General features: G+C 52.2%; 1 protein-coding gene across 1 annotated transcript in view; it reads right to left on the bottom strand.

Moving 5' to 3' along the window:
- LOC101442557 (saoe class I histocompatibility antigen, A alpha chain-like) overlaps positions 1–15880 on the bottom strand; it is a 1048500-nt gene that overhangs the window by 73793 nt on the left and 958827 nt on the right. The window lies entirely within an intron of this gene.

Raw genomic sequence — 15880 nt, 5'->3', positions numbered from 1 at the left:
TATGTATGCTTGTGCATGGGTGATATATTTCAATAAATTAATTTTTTTAAAAAGGCCTTAACAATCCTAAAAGTTATGCATCAAATAACAATGTTAAAATATATGAAGCAAAAACTGATAGACCTGTGAGCAGAAATAGGTCTACAAATATAGTCCAAGATTTCAATATTTCTCTCTCAACAATTGAAAGCACAAGCAGAAAGAAAATTGTAGGAATATAGAATATTTGAGCAATACTACCAACCAAATTGAACTAATTGACATTTATAACATCCTCCACTGAATAACAGCAGAATACACAACCTGTTAAAGTGTAAACAGAACATTACCAAAATAAACCATATACTGAGCCATACAATAAATCCAAAGAAATTTAAAAGGGTTCAAGTCATTAAAATATGTTCACTGGACACAAGGAAATTAAATTAGAAGTCTATAACAGAAAGATCTCTGGAAAACTCCCAAACATTTGGAAACTAAGTGAAACACTTCTGAATTACCAATAGATCAAAAGAGAAATAAAAAAGGAAACTGCAGGATTTGTAAACAGAATGAAAATAACAACACAACACACTACATTTGTGGGATGCCACTAAAACAGTATAAATTTATAGCACGAAATGCCAAAATTAGAAAAGCAAAAACATCTCCAATCAGTAATCTCAGTTTCTACCTTAAGAAACTAGAAAAAGAAGAACAAATTTAAGCCCAAAGAAAGTAAAAGATAGTACTAAAGATCAAGACAGGAAAAAAAAAGTATATAAGAGGTTCCCATATATTCCACTCCCCACATCCCCACTCCTCCCACATCAACAACTTCTTTCCTTAGTGTGAAACATTCATTGCATTTGATGAGTATATTTTGGAGCACTGCTACACAGCATGGATTATAGTTTACATTGAAGTTTATACTCTCCCCCAGTCCATTCAGTGGGTTATGGCAGAATATACAATGTCCTGCATCTGTCCTTGCAATATCATTGAGGTCAACTCCAAATACCCAAAATGCCCCCATATCATACTTCTTTTTCCCTCTCTCTGCCTTCAGCAACTCCCATGGCCACGGTCTCCATATCAATGATATAATTTCTTCCATTGCTAGAGTCACATAACTCTGTAGTGGAATACCAGGAAGTCCACTCTAATCCATGTTTTATTCCTCCATCCTGAGGACCCTGGATGACGATGTCCACTCCACCTCTGAATCAAGAGGGGGCTGAGATCCCACATGTCTGAAGGATGAATTCTCCTGCTTGCAGCTGTAGACTCTCAGTTCCCTGGTGTGGTGGTTGAACATTAGAGGTCTGAGCAGGAAATAGACCTCATCCTTTGGAACTTGCCACTTTTGCAAACAACCAAAAATGGCAGAAGGATGGAGAAAGTAAATTCTGCTATAATTTTTTAGGATGTGATGATATCAAACAAAAGGTAAGATCCCCCCTTGTCCACCCATCACAGATCTCCCCAGCACCACTTCCTTTTTCCAAATGTTACTGCTGGCACACAGGACTCTAGCTGCCTGATGTGGACCAAAGGCTCCTCCATTTGGGACCTGGAGACAGACTCACCTGCAGGACTACTGGGGACACCTCACACCCGCCCCTGGTACCAGGAGGATGGGTTTTCCCTCAGGACACTCACAGAGCTCAGAGAAGACGAGGTGCTTTACGTAACTGGTAAGGGGGGTGGGAATAGCCAGGCACCTTAGCGTAGCACCTCCCCTCTTCCTCTTGGGAAAAAAGCCTGCAGTAAAGTCTGTTTCCCCTCTGCTCCTCCACGCTGGAAGTTGTGGAAGAACTTGTCCAGGAAGGACCACCTGCCATGATGGAGTGGGTGGGGATATCTAACTTTGGGTTTCAGTGTGAAGAAGCCAATTGTGGGAAGCAGACTTGGCCCAGTGGTTACAGCATCCGCCTACCACATAGGAGGCCCGCGGTTCAAACCCCAGGCCACCTTGACCCGTGTGGAGCTGGCCCATGTGCAGTGCTGATGCACGCAAGGAGTGCTGTGCCACACAGGGGTGCCCCGTGTAGGGGAGCCCCATGCACGGGGAGTGCGCCCCATAAGGAGAGCTGCCCAGCACGAAAGAAAGTGCAGCCTGCCCAGGAATGGTGCCACACACACGGAGAGCTGACACAACAAGATGACGCAACAAAAAGAAACACAGATTCCCATGCCGCTAATAAGGATAGAAGCAGTCAGAGAAGAACACACAGCGAATGTTCACAGAACAGACAACTGGGGAAGGGGGAGGGAAGAGAAATTAAAAAAAAAAAAAGCCAATTGTCCCTAACACTAAACTGAACCCTTCAATTCAGATGTCGTGCATCTTAAAAACTATATTTGGATATTCTATCCACCTTGTCTGCTGTATTTCTCAACGTGGTGGGGAAGAGAAGGGCTGTTTTTCGAAGGCCCCCTCATATATCACAGTAATTATCCCTCAGGCTGAGGAAGCTCTGGCTCTGAGCAGGGTGTCTGGGGAGAGAGCAGAATGTCTGGGGCCACTTACTCTCCTTTCTTTCATGCAGGTGAAAATGGGCGCAGTTTCCAACCCCCAGAGCTGTGTCCCCAGCCCTTGAAAAGAGAGTCCTCGAAATCACAAATAAGCCTGATGTGCTGGGAGGGACTGAGCATGGCAGAGGTCAGCAGGTGACTGATCTTAGACCTGCTCCTGCCTCCATCCATTCAAGAATTTATAACGGAGTGTCCGATTATGGGGCTCTAGTTAAAAACAAAAACATCGCCTATTTTGAGAAAGGAAAAGAACGTGTTTCTATACCGGGAATCACTCAGCTGTGCTGGAAGTCTCTGAGGCCAACAGATTTGTGGAATAAATGATTAAGCACCTCTCGTGCCGCATCATGCTCAGTACTCCCATTGCTTGTTAACCCTTATTTTCCACATGATGAAACTGAGGCTCAGAGAAAGTGGGTGACTGTACACAGGGGACGGGGTGGAGGCAGGGTGAGAACCCGACGTTCCATCCTTTGAAAGATGGTGCTTTTTGCTGCATCACACTTTCCGGTTCCCAAAGTGATCACTAGAAGTGAGTCGACTTTACAAGTCTGCTGGGCGGGAAGTCACTCTTACTGGGTTCATTTAATGGCAGGTCAAGGTCAAGCACAGTTCTCTGCCCCCTCCCCTAAATGGCTCTCTCCAGGGCCAGCAGTCCCCTTTTCCTTCCAGAGCCGTGCCAGGTGGCACGGAGCACCCCAAGGGGGATCGGGGAGCAGGAGTGATTTAAACACCAGGAAAAGGCATCCTGCATGACCCACGGCCAAGCCTTTGCGGCAGCTGGACAGAGGGAGTTTGCACCTTCTGTTACGAAAAGAGGAGGCCCGTTCTCCTTTCTCTAAGCAAAGGAAGCTCTTTGGCAGCTTCCCCCTCCCCATTTTGTGTCAGTTCTTGGCACTTGGACTCTACATGGGCCTGGAAGAAAGTGAATTTCCTGAGGTCCCAAGGATCCTGGAGCCTAATGGAAAATAACTGGTAGCTCTGCAGCGAAAAGGGGTCTTCTGTATTTTCTGTGGATTTTGATTAGTAGTTTTTTTTTAATCTGTCAATTTAGAAAAGTGAAAGGATGTCATATCACTGAAACTCAGTGAATGCGTATCTTCTCCAATATATTCAACCAGACCATGCAGGAATCCAACCTGGTAGAAGAACCAAAAAATGCCTGGAGACAAGAAGATCTAGGAACATTTCTAAGTATAATAAATGTGACTACAGTCAAAGTAGGGGAATCACGAAAAGAACTTAAAGGAGAATATTTAAAAGTTTCAGGGAGATCATAACTGTTTTGAACTAATGATTTCTTCACATGTCCAGGGGCAAGTGAATCAAAATGTACTGAGCCCTGTTGTGCGCCAGGTCCTTTCACCGGTGGCTGTAGTTAAATGACCCCCCCCTCCCAGTTTTACCCCAACCTGAGCTGTCTTTCCCCTCGAGGGGCCGATTGGAGGCAGTGGCCATTTTTTTCTTTCTTTATTAGAAAAGTTTAGGATTTATGGAATAATAGTGCATGAAATACAGGATTTCCATATACCAACCCACCACCACCACCTTGCATTGGGTGAAACATTTACTAAAACTGATGAGAGAGCGTTTTTATAATTGCACTATTAACCATAGTCCCTGGTTTAATTTAGGGTCCACTATTTGTGTAGTGGATTTTGTTTTCTGTTACCATATATGCAATCTAGCATTTCCCCTTTGAATCACATAGAGATATATAGTACTGTGAATTATGTTCACAACGTTGTCCTACCATCACCACCATCCATTACCTAAACATTTCCATCATTCCAAGTAGGAACCCCATTCATTTTAAGCCTTAACTTCCCATTCCCATCCCCACCCTGTCCCCTGGTAGCTTATATTCTAGATTATGACTCTATGAGTTTGCTTGTTCAAATTGTTTCAAATCAGTGAGATCACACAATATTTGTCCTTTTGTGTCTGGCTCATCTCACTCAGCATGATGTCTTCAAGGTTTGTCCATGTCATCACATGAATCAGAACTTCATTCTTTTTATGGCTGAATAATATTCCATCATATGTATCCACGTTTTATTTATCCATTCATCAGTTGATGGATGCTTGGGTCACTTCCATCTTCTGGCAATCGTGAATAATGTTGCTAAGAACACTGGTGTGCAAATACCTGTTTGCATCCTGCCCTCAATTCTTTGGGATATACACCTGGTAGTGGAATTGCAGTGTCATATGGTATTCCATATTTAGCTTTCTGAAGAATCAAACTGTCTTCCACAGTGGCTACACCATTTTATGTTGCCATCAGCAATGAATGAGTATTCCTATTTCTCCACATCCTCACCAACACTTGTTACTTTCTGGGTTTTTTTTTAATAGCAGCCATTCCAGTGGGTGTGAAATGTTGTCTCACTGTGGTTTTGACTTGCGTGTTGCTGATAGTCAATGACGTTCAGCATCTTTCATGTGCTTTCTGGCCCTTTGTGTATCTTCTCTGGGGAGATGTCTACTCAAGTCTTTTGCCCACACTTTAGCTGAGTTGTCTGTGGCCGTGGTCGTTTTACTGCAGCACACAACTAGGGGTTGACCTGGTGACTGTCTCCCTGAGGTTGTGTTCAACAAGCCTTGAGAGCAGCCTTCTCTGCCCCGGCCAGAGAAAACAACTCTAAATAAGGTAGATGAAGCTCCAGACAGTCATGACTGCCAGAAAACGCTGGGATTAGAAATGGTGGAGACCTTACCAGTCATCTCATAGATGAGGATAGTGGAATTTTAAAGGCCATGGGTCCACAAGGGGTAGCATGCGGCTGTGGACCTGGGAGTCTCGACTCCACGCCCGGTGTGCTTTCCAGCATGCCACGAGGAAGCTGGAGACTAACCTGCTCTTTCCCCTCGCAGAAAATGTGGGGCCCAGCAGGAGCCAGATGTACAGGCCACCTGGAGCTCCAGCTGTGTCTCGGATGGGCCTGTTCCTTGCCCCGGGTGAAGGGCAGGTTAAGGCATTTCACCATAACGCTTGAAGCTGTGGATGATAATATTTTAAGAGGTGGGGCCAAGTAGCAGAAAGTTTCTGTTAGGTCATGTGTTTTCATTTCAAGCCCATTGTATGAAAAGGTTATTAATATAGAGGAAAAAGGAAGAATCAAGGTGAGATATCAAAGAGTACCCTAACTTTTAGGAGTGATGGGTATTAGAAGTCATAAAATAAATGAGGTACATTTAACAACAAGGATGAACTTCAAGAAGAGAGGTCGCCTCATGGACACGTGCAAACACGCTCCAGAAATCATGCAAGGGGAAAGCACCTGCACACAGGTAAGAGAACAGCTTAGGGCTCACCGTCCATAAAGGCGGCCCATTGCCTTCCTGCACAAGGTAATAAGTACCTGTGGATGCAGCAGTGAAAGACCGTAGAGGCCTGGGGTGGGGGCCTGGGCTTGAGACGGCATCACGGGAAAAGCCTGAGATTCTCTGGGGGAGGAAAGAGCTCACACAAGTCTTTTAGAAGAAACGGTGATTTTCCATTTCTCGTAGGAGCCATGGCAATCAACCCGAAGAAGGACCAAAGGGCACTGGAATTTTTGTGGACTGTGGGTTAAGGCAGCCACTTCCATCAGACATGGCTTCTGCTATAGCAGCCACAGGAAGCGGGTACAGAAACTAAAGAATAGAGACAGAGAGCGCCCTTTCCCACACGTGGAGAACACAGCAAACAGGAAAGGCGAGGTCAACCTCCAGTGGCTGTACTATAGTAATTGATTATATTACGGTATTGTATATTATATTAATTATAGTATACTAACTATATTATTGAATATTATAGTATAGTAATTACATATTACACTAAGTTTATTATAGTATAGATATTAATTATAGATATATTATATTATATTATATTATATTATAGCCATGCTAGCCAAGTGCCTGGACACAAACCACCTCACATTTTGAGCTCAGCTTCCCCTCCTGCAAGGGAGAAAGGACATGGGGTATTAGGGCGGGGGGAGTGGGCAGGAGCACACCCAGCTGGCCTCAGGAACACCCACAAGCCCTCCCTACGATGACCCCCCGCCAGCGGCACTTCCCCAGGCGGGCTCCTCAGGACGGCTGGAGGTCTCAGGTCACTCAGGCTCCATGACCCAACACATGAGCCCCGGGGGCCAACAACCTCAAAGGACACCCCAACAGGAGGAAGGGCTCCGGCCCTCTCCACCCTGTCCCCTAGTGTCCCCCGTCCGATCGAGTGGGTGCACCCTCGGAGGTCCTCCTGGGAGCCGCCCTTCAATTACTGCATTGTCTTGCACCCTGTTCAGCTGTGCCATGGAGAGGTACAGATTCGGTGCTCCTGCAGCCGGGCCTGCCACCAGCTGCGCAGCCTGGTGGGCTCAGCAGCCCTACAGCCGGGCCTCCGACCAGCTGCGCAGCCTGGCGGGCTCAGCAGCCCTACAGCCGGGCCTCCGACCAGCTGCGCAGCCTGGTGGGCTCAGCAGCCCCCTCCTCGGATTCCTGCCGCAGCCCCTGCTGGGTGCCTGGAGGGGCGATGGGCCTCAGGGGCGTGGCTGGGCCTCTCGCTCCTGCTTTGGCAGGGACATGGGGACAGCCCTGGCCGACACGGCCGGCGTCACCCCTGCGCCTGCTCCTCACCGCGAGCGGCTGGTATGCTGACGGAGCTCGGCGCCACCTCGGCCGAGAACCCAGCCAGGCCTACGTGGTGACGGGCGCGGCCGCGGACCAGGCCGGCGGGCTCCTCGTCGGCGCCCTCCCGGCAGGTCTCCGAGGAGGGTTTGGCTGTCCTCGGGGGGGTCCGCTGGACAAACCAGCTTCGGACGCGCCCTGGGCGGCCACTCCGGGCCGTCTGCATCATCGCGTGGTCACCCTGAGCTTCGCCGCCGTCCTCGCCCTGGTCAGCTTCCCCGAGAGACCCCTGGGCCCCGGGCGACAAGAGGCCGGCGATGACGAGCCCCAGCCCCTGCTCCCTCTCCCCGCCCGTCTGAGGGAGGAAGGCGCGGGGCACACCTGCCCCCGCAGGCGCACGAGCTTCTCCAGCCCCACCTCCCCGCCGAGCCCCGACGCCCTCGTGCGGCAGCCTCCTCCGCAGGGACAGCTCGCCGAGGGGCGCAGCGAGTTCGCGTGGTCCCCGGGCGCCGCCAGCCTCCACAGCGCCCTCATCGACTGCTTCACGGGCGCCCAGGACACCTGCCCGGCCCTGCCAGGTGAGCGCCCTTCCCGGGGCCCCGACGGCTGCGCGCGCCGGGACCGCGGGTACTGGCGAGAGGGGGCGCCGCGCCCACTGGCCACTCGGAGGGCAACGTGCTCAGGGTGGGCTCCCTGGACACTTCCAGTCCAGGATTGTGAAGCGGCCCCCGACCTTGGCCATCCCGGACGCTGCGGGAGGAGGAGCATGACCCTGAGCCACCGGTGGGATAGTAGAGCGTGAGCGGCAGGCTCCGGAGCAGGCGTGGCAGCCCCTGTCCCGAGGCGCCTCTGCCCGCCACCCGCGACGTGCCTGAGGCGCCGTGGCACCTGCGCAGCGGCCCCTCCTGGGGTGGCTCTCGTGAGGGCACGTAGCTCGTCCACACGCACTTCCTGGGCGAGGCGGCGTTTCGCGGGGGGCGGGGAGGAGGGGGAGACCCCACGGCCCCGCGCTCGTCGGTGGAGCACCGGAGGCACAACTGCCGGGTGACGGCACGCTGCGGGCGCGTGTGTCTGGCCCTCGGCGCCGCCTCCTACCATCCGCGCCCGAGAAGCCGGGGCAGCGCCCGCGCGCCCCACGCTCTGCGTCACTGAGCACCCGCCTTGGGCTGGGGCGGCCTCGCCACCCTCTCCAGGAGCCTCCCGTGGACTTGCCGCTCTGACCACCCACGGGATGGTTTCCCACCCCGCGCACCCCGCCCTCCTCCATCCTCTGAGAAAACTACCAGAGCAGTTTGCAGCGGCAGCGCGGGCTGGACATCTCCCTGCTGCAGCTGCCAGGGCTCCCTGGGCCAGACTCTGGCCGCCTCGTCCTGGGGCCCCGACCTCGCGGAGGGCAGCGCCGTGGGCGCACGTACTTCTCCAGCCTCGGGTCTTTCCGGGGCCGCCTGTACTGCTCCGTTTGTGAACTCCCCTCAGCAACACTGTGCACGAGGACCACCGCCCCCTCGTGCTGAATGTCCGAGACCCCCAGGGCTTCGACTCAACGCGCGCCTGGACCTGGGGGTTTGGAGAGGGCCGTGGGCGAGAGCCGGACAGGGTTCCGTGGAACGTAGATCTGATACAATAATAAATGACAGCAGAAAAAAAAAAAAAGCTAGAGAAGTGTTGGGGGCGCGCCTGGCATTTTGTGGGCTGCCCCACGCCAGTAGAAAAAATGGCGGGAGGCATGATTCAGCACTGTCTCCCCCTGCTTCCTGCCCTCTCCCCACCCCTTTTTCCCCCAGAGCCCTTTCCAAGCCATATAAGGTCTTGTTCCAGCCCTGACCAATCCCCTTGTAACACGAATGCTTAAGACGCTATATAAGCTTGCTCTGTACAAAGAATAAGCGGAAGAAGACGACACACCATGGTGCGGCTCTGAGTGGTTCTTCCCTGCCATCTGCCCACTCCCTCTCTCGGGTACCCTGTTGTCCTCGTGGTCTCCATACACCTGCTGGCGGGGCAGGAGACCACAGGTGGTGCCCAATGTGGGGCCCGAGCACGAGGGGTTCAGTGAGGCAGCCCCTGAAAGCTGAGAGTTGCGAAGCAGCAGCCGAGGTAACGCCATCAGCGGTGCCGGGTAAGTAGAGTTGCGGAGCAGCAAGAGTACAGGCAGCAATATGGGGCAGGTGCTAAGCGAGCATGACCTTTTTATCCAAGGGTTGAAAGATGCCTTGGTGGCGAGGGGGGTGAAAGTCAAAGATTGGGGGTTGCAATCGTTCTTCACGTTTCTGAAAGAGGTCTGTCCCTGGTTCCCTAATGAGGGTACCATAGATGAACGAGTGTGGCATAGGGTCGGGGACGCCCTACAGGATTTTTACAAGACCCTTGGTCCTGGTCAAGTCCCGGTCAGCGCCTTTTTTCACTGGAATGCCATCCAAGACCTCCTGGCAGTCCGTCACTGTAGCAAGGCCGCTGCCCGCGTTATTGCGTGGGGAGAAGAGGCCCTTCGGGCTGGCTCTTGCCCGCCCTTGGCGGCCTTGGCTCCCCCCGTGGAGGGCGAGCCCATGTCCCCCACCGCAGACAGTGAACCTGAGACGGCGAAGACTAAAACAAAGAGGTTGGAGGCTTTTGACCGCTCCTCAGAGTGTAGCAGAAGAGGAGGGTCTACTTCGGAGTCTAACTCCGGGGAGTCCAATTCTGAGGGCATATCTGCCCCTCTGCCAACCAACCATTTGTTCCCCCCCCTCATACCCTCTCTGCACCCCCAGAGGATCCCAATTCAGACCTCAGGCTCCAGCTCGCCCAGCCGCGCGACTGGGCGCGTGTGGCTCTGCATTCTCAGTGCCGCCATCTTTCTTCCCGTCTCGTCTCCCCTCCCCCAACAGGGGCCAGTCGGAACCAGTTCTGGCTCCGCACCGCTTTGACCAAGCGGCTCTCCTCTAAACCTGCCTCCGTTTCCGCCTTCCCGGTCATAGAGGTCACCTCTTCGGAGGACGAGGGCAGCCAAGCTTCAGAGGGCGGCGGCACCTCCCGTAAATGGGGGCCATTTCATTCCCGCCACCATCTTGCCTTTAAACTAAAAGATCTGAAGGAGCTGAAAACTGCAGCGAGCACCTACGGTCCCACTGCCCCCTATGTTCTCTCGGTCTTAGATAGTCTCACTAACAATTGGCTTACTCCCAATGACTGGACTACACTCACTCATGCGGCCCTGTCGCCCGGTGACACCCTCTTGTGGAGGGTGGAGTACGAGGTTTTTTGCAAGGACGCGGCTGCTCGTAACCGAGAAACAGGCCAGAATGACACCCGTGATATGCTCTTGGGGACAGGCAACTATGAGTCTACGTTGGAACAGGTGAGTATCCGGCCTCCCTATATGACCAAATCCGCATGGCCGCTCTTAAAGCCTGGCGCAGGCTGCCTACCAAAGGCCAGCCCCTCACTTCCATCACTTCGGTGCGCCAAAACCCCGAGGAGCCCTTTTCAGACTGTCGGTCGCCTGAGAGTAGCGGCCGAGCGCCTGTTTGGCGAGGCCACAGATTCTGATTTTCTCAAGCAGCTGGCCTTTGAAAATGCTATCCCAGCCTGTCAAGACGCCTTGCGCCCACACAAAACTTCTGAGTCTCTCTCCGGATATATCCGGCTGTGCGCAGACGTCACGCCCGCAAAGCAGCAGGCGCAGGTTTTTGCCGCTGCTCTACAAAACCAGGGGGGGTGCTTGCGGCTGCTCTTCGCTCCATCTTTGCCACCAACTTACCTGCTCAAAACCGCCCCCCGCGGAGCTGTTTTGGTTGCGGAGCACCTGATCACTTGGTGCATAGTTGCCTGCGTCACCCCTCCACCTCCCCCATTGGTGCCCCTACCCCTGTGGCAAGAGGGTCCCTCCCTACCAGCCCGCCTAATAATTGCCCTAGATGCCGCAGGGGTAGGCACTGGGCCAACGAGTGCCGGTCAAAAACGGATGTTGACGGTCACCCACTCCCTCCCCTACAGGGAAATGGGAGGAGGGGCCAGCCCCAGGCCCCACAAACAACTGGGGCAATCCAGGCCTCAAACCTCCATCCTTCCTCCACCTCCAGCGGGCTACCCCTGGGAGCGCAGGATTGGACCTCTGTACCACCTCCCACATGGTACTAACGCCCCCTATGGGAGTTCAGCCTCTAGCTACGGGTATCTTCGGTCCTCTGCCATCTGGCTGTGTTGGCCTTATCCTCGGTCGAGGATCCTCTGCCCTCTCGGGCCTCCACATTACACCCGGGGTTGTGGACGCTGATTTTACTGGTGAGATCAAGATTCTGGCCTCTGCTCTGAAGAGTGTCCCTTCCTTCCCCGCTGGCACGCGCATAGCTCAACTTCTTCTGCTCCCCCTAGTGCCTTCTCCCAACTCCTCTGCTGGTTCACATAGAGGCGATCAGGCTTTAGGCACCTCTGACGTTTTTTGGGCTCAGACAATTACCCGTTCTAAGCCCATGCTAACCATACACCTTAATGGCCGTGCATTCAAGGGCCTTATTGATACGGGGGCAGATGTTACCATTCTTCAAAAGGCGCAATGGCCCCCTGCGTGGCCACTCAGCCGCTGACCGCTTCTGGCATTCTGGTACCATGACACAGCACGCCACAGTCTGGTGGAGGGACCCTCTAGATAATTCCTGGCATGGTCCTGACCCTGTCCTTATCTGGGGCAGAGGATCAGTGTGCGTCTACTCCCAAGAACTAGAAGCCGCACGGTGGCTACCCAAGAGACTGGTCAAACAAGTTAACCAACCCAGGGAACGGAGTCACCCGCCCTGAGGTCTCCCCTTCTGCTTTCTTGCAGGGAAAGGTGGCAGCCACCCGCGTCCTGGGGGTCCTGCTCGTGCAGGCCATCTCCTCCTTAGCAAAGTGACCGGTAACTCAAGATTTCTATACCGCCACCTTCACCGTTCATGCCTCCGCCACCAATCCTGTGGCGCACGACGGGAAGATTGTTGCCACTCATCGTTGCGGAAAGAATGTGGCAGACCTCCGCTCAAGTCATGTTCCTCACTGCTGCCCAACAATATCAGTGCATTCCCGCCCCTGGGTCCAACTACCAAGACGTCGCCGCCCCCGTCGCAGAATCGGCTGTCTAGCGGACCACTCTCTACCTTCCCTTTGCCCCTACTCCCCCAATCTTAATAAAAGCAGTGCCTATAGTGTAAGGAAAGCCACCAGCCTAACGTCTCCTTAGCAATATGGCCCCCTCCCAGGCTCATGGACACCAGAATTGTCCTCGGGGTCACTGGGCAAAATGTATCTCCAGCTGGCAGCCAGAGACAGGTTAAGATCTCCTGGGAGACAACCTAAGACAGGCGCAGCTGTACAGCCTAGGTAAAGGTCAGTTAGCAGCCAAAAACAGGTGATAAGGCCCAGAAGGCTGCCAAAAAGGAGAGGTGTAATCCATACAGCTCTCAGGGTGCCGAGGGCAGCCTAGATCAGGCGCTACTGTAAGGCCACAGAGAATTCTGCATTTGTCCATGCACGCCCCCTGCGGTCGTGGTCATTGAGGTGCTAGGCCGGCTAGCCAACGACGGGCAACTGGGCTGACGCATCAGTCAACCTAAGACAGGGACATGGCCTTTTGCTGCCATGGCTCCCCGATGACGGGTAAGACTGATTGCATACCAGGTAAGGCAAATCCCTTACCGGGTGCAGCCTCGACCTAAGACAGGCACGGTCTCCCTCCTTTCTGTTATCACACGAGCCTGTTTCTAATAAAACTAAAAAGGGGGACCTGTTGGGGGCACGCCCGCCATTTTGTGGGCCGCCCCACACCAGTAGGAAAAATGGCGGGAGGCATGATTCAGCACTGTTTCCCCCTGCTTCCTGCCCTCTCCCCACCCCTTTTTCCCCCAGAGCCCTTTCCAAGCCATATAAGGTCTTGTTCCAGCCCTGACCAATCCCCTTGCAACACGAATGCTTAAGACGCTATATAAGCTTGCTCTGTACAAAAAGAAAAAATGGAAGAAGACGACACACCATGGTGCGGCTCTGAGTGGTTCTTCCCTGCCATCTGCCCACTCCCTCTCTCGGGTACCCTGTTGTCCTCGTGGTCTCCGTACACCCACTGGCGGGGCAGGAGAGCACAGAGAAGGCCTTCCTTTTTTTGAAAACTTCATTGTCTTTTTATTATTATTTTGTATTCCCTCCTCCCACCCCCCATTGTCTGCTTTCTTTGTCCATTCACTGTGTGTTCTTCTGTGTCTGCTTGCATTCTTGTCAGTGGCACTGGGAATCTGTGTCTCTTTTTGTTGCATCATATTGCAGCGTCAGCTCTCCGTGTGTGCGGTGCCACTCCTGGGCAGGCTGCACTTTCTTTTGTGCTGGGCAGCTCTCCTTATGGGGCACACTCCTTTCACATGGGGCTCCACACCCCTGCATGGCATGGCACTCCTTACAGGGCACACTCCTTGGGCATGGGGCTCCCCTACACAGGGACATCCCTGTGTGGCACAGCACTCTTTGTGCACATCAGCACTGAGTGTGGACCAGCTCACCACATGGGTCAGGAGGCCCTGGGTTTAAACCCTGGACCTCCCATGTGGTAGGCAGACGCTCTGTCCATTGGGCCAATCTGCTCCCTAGGCCTTCCTTCTCTGCCTTCCTTCTCTGCCTCCCGGAGGTGCTGAACCTCACAAGTGTGTTTCCTAGAGTGGAAGGTGCTAGGTGAACATACTAGTGGCGGCTTTTCCCACCCTGCAGAGGAGCACGCCAAGCCACAGAGGGAAGGGACTTCTTTGAGTCCAGCTGGGAGCAGGGTCCAGTGGTGCCATGACCCTCTGCTTCACTCTTTCTCTAGCAGCAGAGGTGCTCCTGGGCCAGGACACTGCTCACCAAACCTCCTGGACTCAGAGGGTGGAAACGAGCAACCAGGAGAAGCTCATTCCAAGAGGCTGGACACCAGCCCCTACGTGCAGGGGCTAGAGGGCCACTCCTCGGGGACCCACAGCTGGACTGTCCTACTGGGGCATCTGCATCCTCGGGGCAACTCGGGAGTTGGTGAGAAGAGCGAAGCATCTCCCAAATCAGAGGAGGGGACCTGGTCTGCGAGGGTCACCAGGGGACACTTCTGGGCTCTCACAACTCCAGAAACCAAACTGCCCTTGGATGAAAATCCCAGAAGGTAGGGGTGGCCTTAGATTTCAGGAGGGGGCAGGTGACCTTTTCTGATGTAGTTAGAGAGGCCACCCTTTTACTTTTCAAGATTCTTTCACAGGAAAAATAGTCCCATTCTTTGGACTGTGTGGTCTGGGGGCACAGCTAACCTTGTGTCCCTGAGATGGGCATGGCTCCCCTGTGGCATCTTATGAAAACCTGCTGCAAAATGGGCTACTGACCAGGGTCAGTGCTTCCTATGCTGACCCATCCTGGCCATCCAGAGGCGATGGCAGTCTTCTTGTAAGAGGTCTACGTTGACCACGTACCAACTGGAGCTGCCCCACTGATCATCAGTAGAAGCCATGGCACACCCGCTCCATTTCCTAACCTTTCCACTTCTAGCCCTCCACCCTGCCCAGACGTCCCACCATCTAAAGCATCAGTCTTGAACTTTCCTGTGCACAAGAGCCTAGCGTGCTTATTGAAAATGTAGACTCCTGACCCAGTTCCAGATAAACAGAGCTTGGGAATTTGCTTTTAAAGAAGAGCCCCAGTGTTTTTGAACCATCCTTTAAGAACTCCCATACTATCTCTTCGTTCTATTTTTTTAACTTAGAAAATGAGTTGCGTTCAAGTATTTTTCTGAAAGAATTGCAAAGATGAAATTTGGCCTCTTCCTATATTCCAAAAAGTTTTGTCATGGGGTTAAAAGAAGACTCCCCTTACTGATGCTTAAGATATATAGAAGTTTTAGTTAACTTGACTGGAAATGGGTGGAAATGGATAAAGTTGATGGTAAACACATTATAGTGAGTAGTCGCTGGCTTATAAATGGAATTGTGGCTGAAAAGGGTAGTCTCAGGATATAAATGTCAATTGAAAGAAAGAGAATAATTTAGGGACTGCATAACACAGTGAACCCAGAGGTGGGTGAGAATTGTGTTTGATGGTGCAGATGCAAGTGTGTCCTTCTGTGAGCTAGAGCAGATATATATCATTATTGTAGGGTGGTAGAAATGTGGAGAAGCATGGAAAAAAAACAATTAATGTAAACTATGGACTACAGTTAACAGTAATACTGTAATATTCTTGCATCAATGCCAAAGATGTACTGTGTCTATAATAGGGGGGTATGGACAAAACATGTCAAATGTATGTTATAGAACACAGTGGCAATAGTGTGATATTATCTCATAATCTGTAACAAATATAATTTTTCAACAGTGTGATGTGTTGGTAAAGGGGTGTTGTATGGGAATTCTACACATGTGTAGATTGTTCTGTAAGCTCACAGCTTCTATAAAACATATTAAAATGAAGATGATGACTTCCCTGAGATCAAAGAATTGAACCCGAATGATACAGCTCTTCCTTCTAACATACCTTCCACCTCTGACTTGAATGAATCCTCTTCTCTAATACCCTTCCCAACCCCCATAAGCTCAATAAATTGCAGTACAGTGATGGCTTACCTATGTCCCTGCCTTCCCCACCCAATTTTTTGAGCTACTCCAGTGCAAGGATCTTGCCTTTTCCATCCCTGAACTCCCAGGAGCCAGTCCCTGGTGCTGTGCATCAATGTCCCAAGGGAAAGGATCAAAGTGAACTCCTTGGCAGCACCCCCAACAAATGCCCTTAGGTTTTGCAG

Source organism: Dasypus novemcinctus, chromosome 22 (genome assembly GCF_030445035.2).
Source record: "Dasypus novemcinctus isolate mDasNov1 chromosome 22, mDasNov1.1.hap2, whole genome shotgun sequence".
In the NCBI taxonomy this organism is placed as follows: Eukaryota; Metazoa; Chordata; class Mammalia; order Cingulata; family Dasypodidae; genus Dasypus; species Dasypus novemcinctus.
This window is presented reverse-complemented; position numbering and strand designations above follow the sequence as displayed.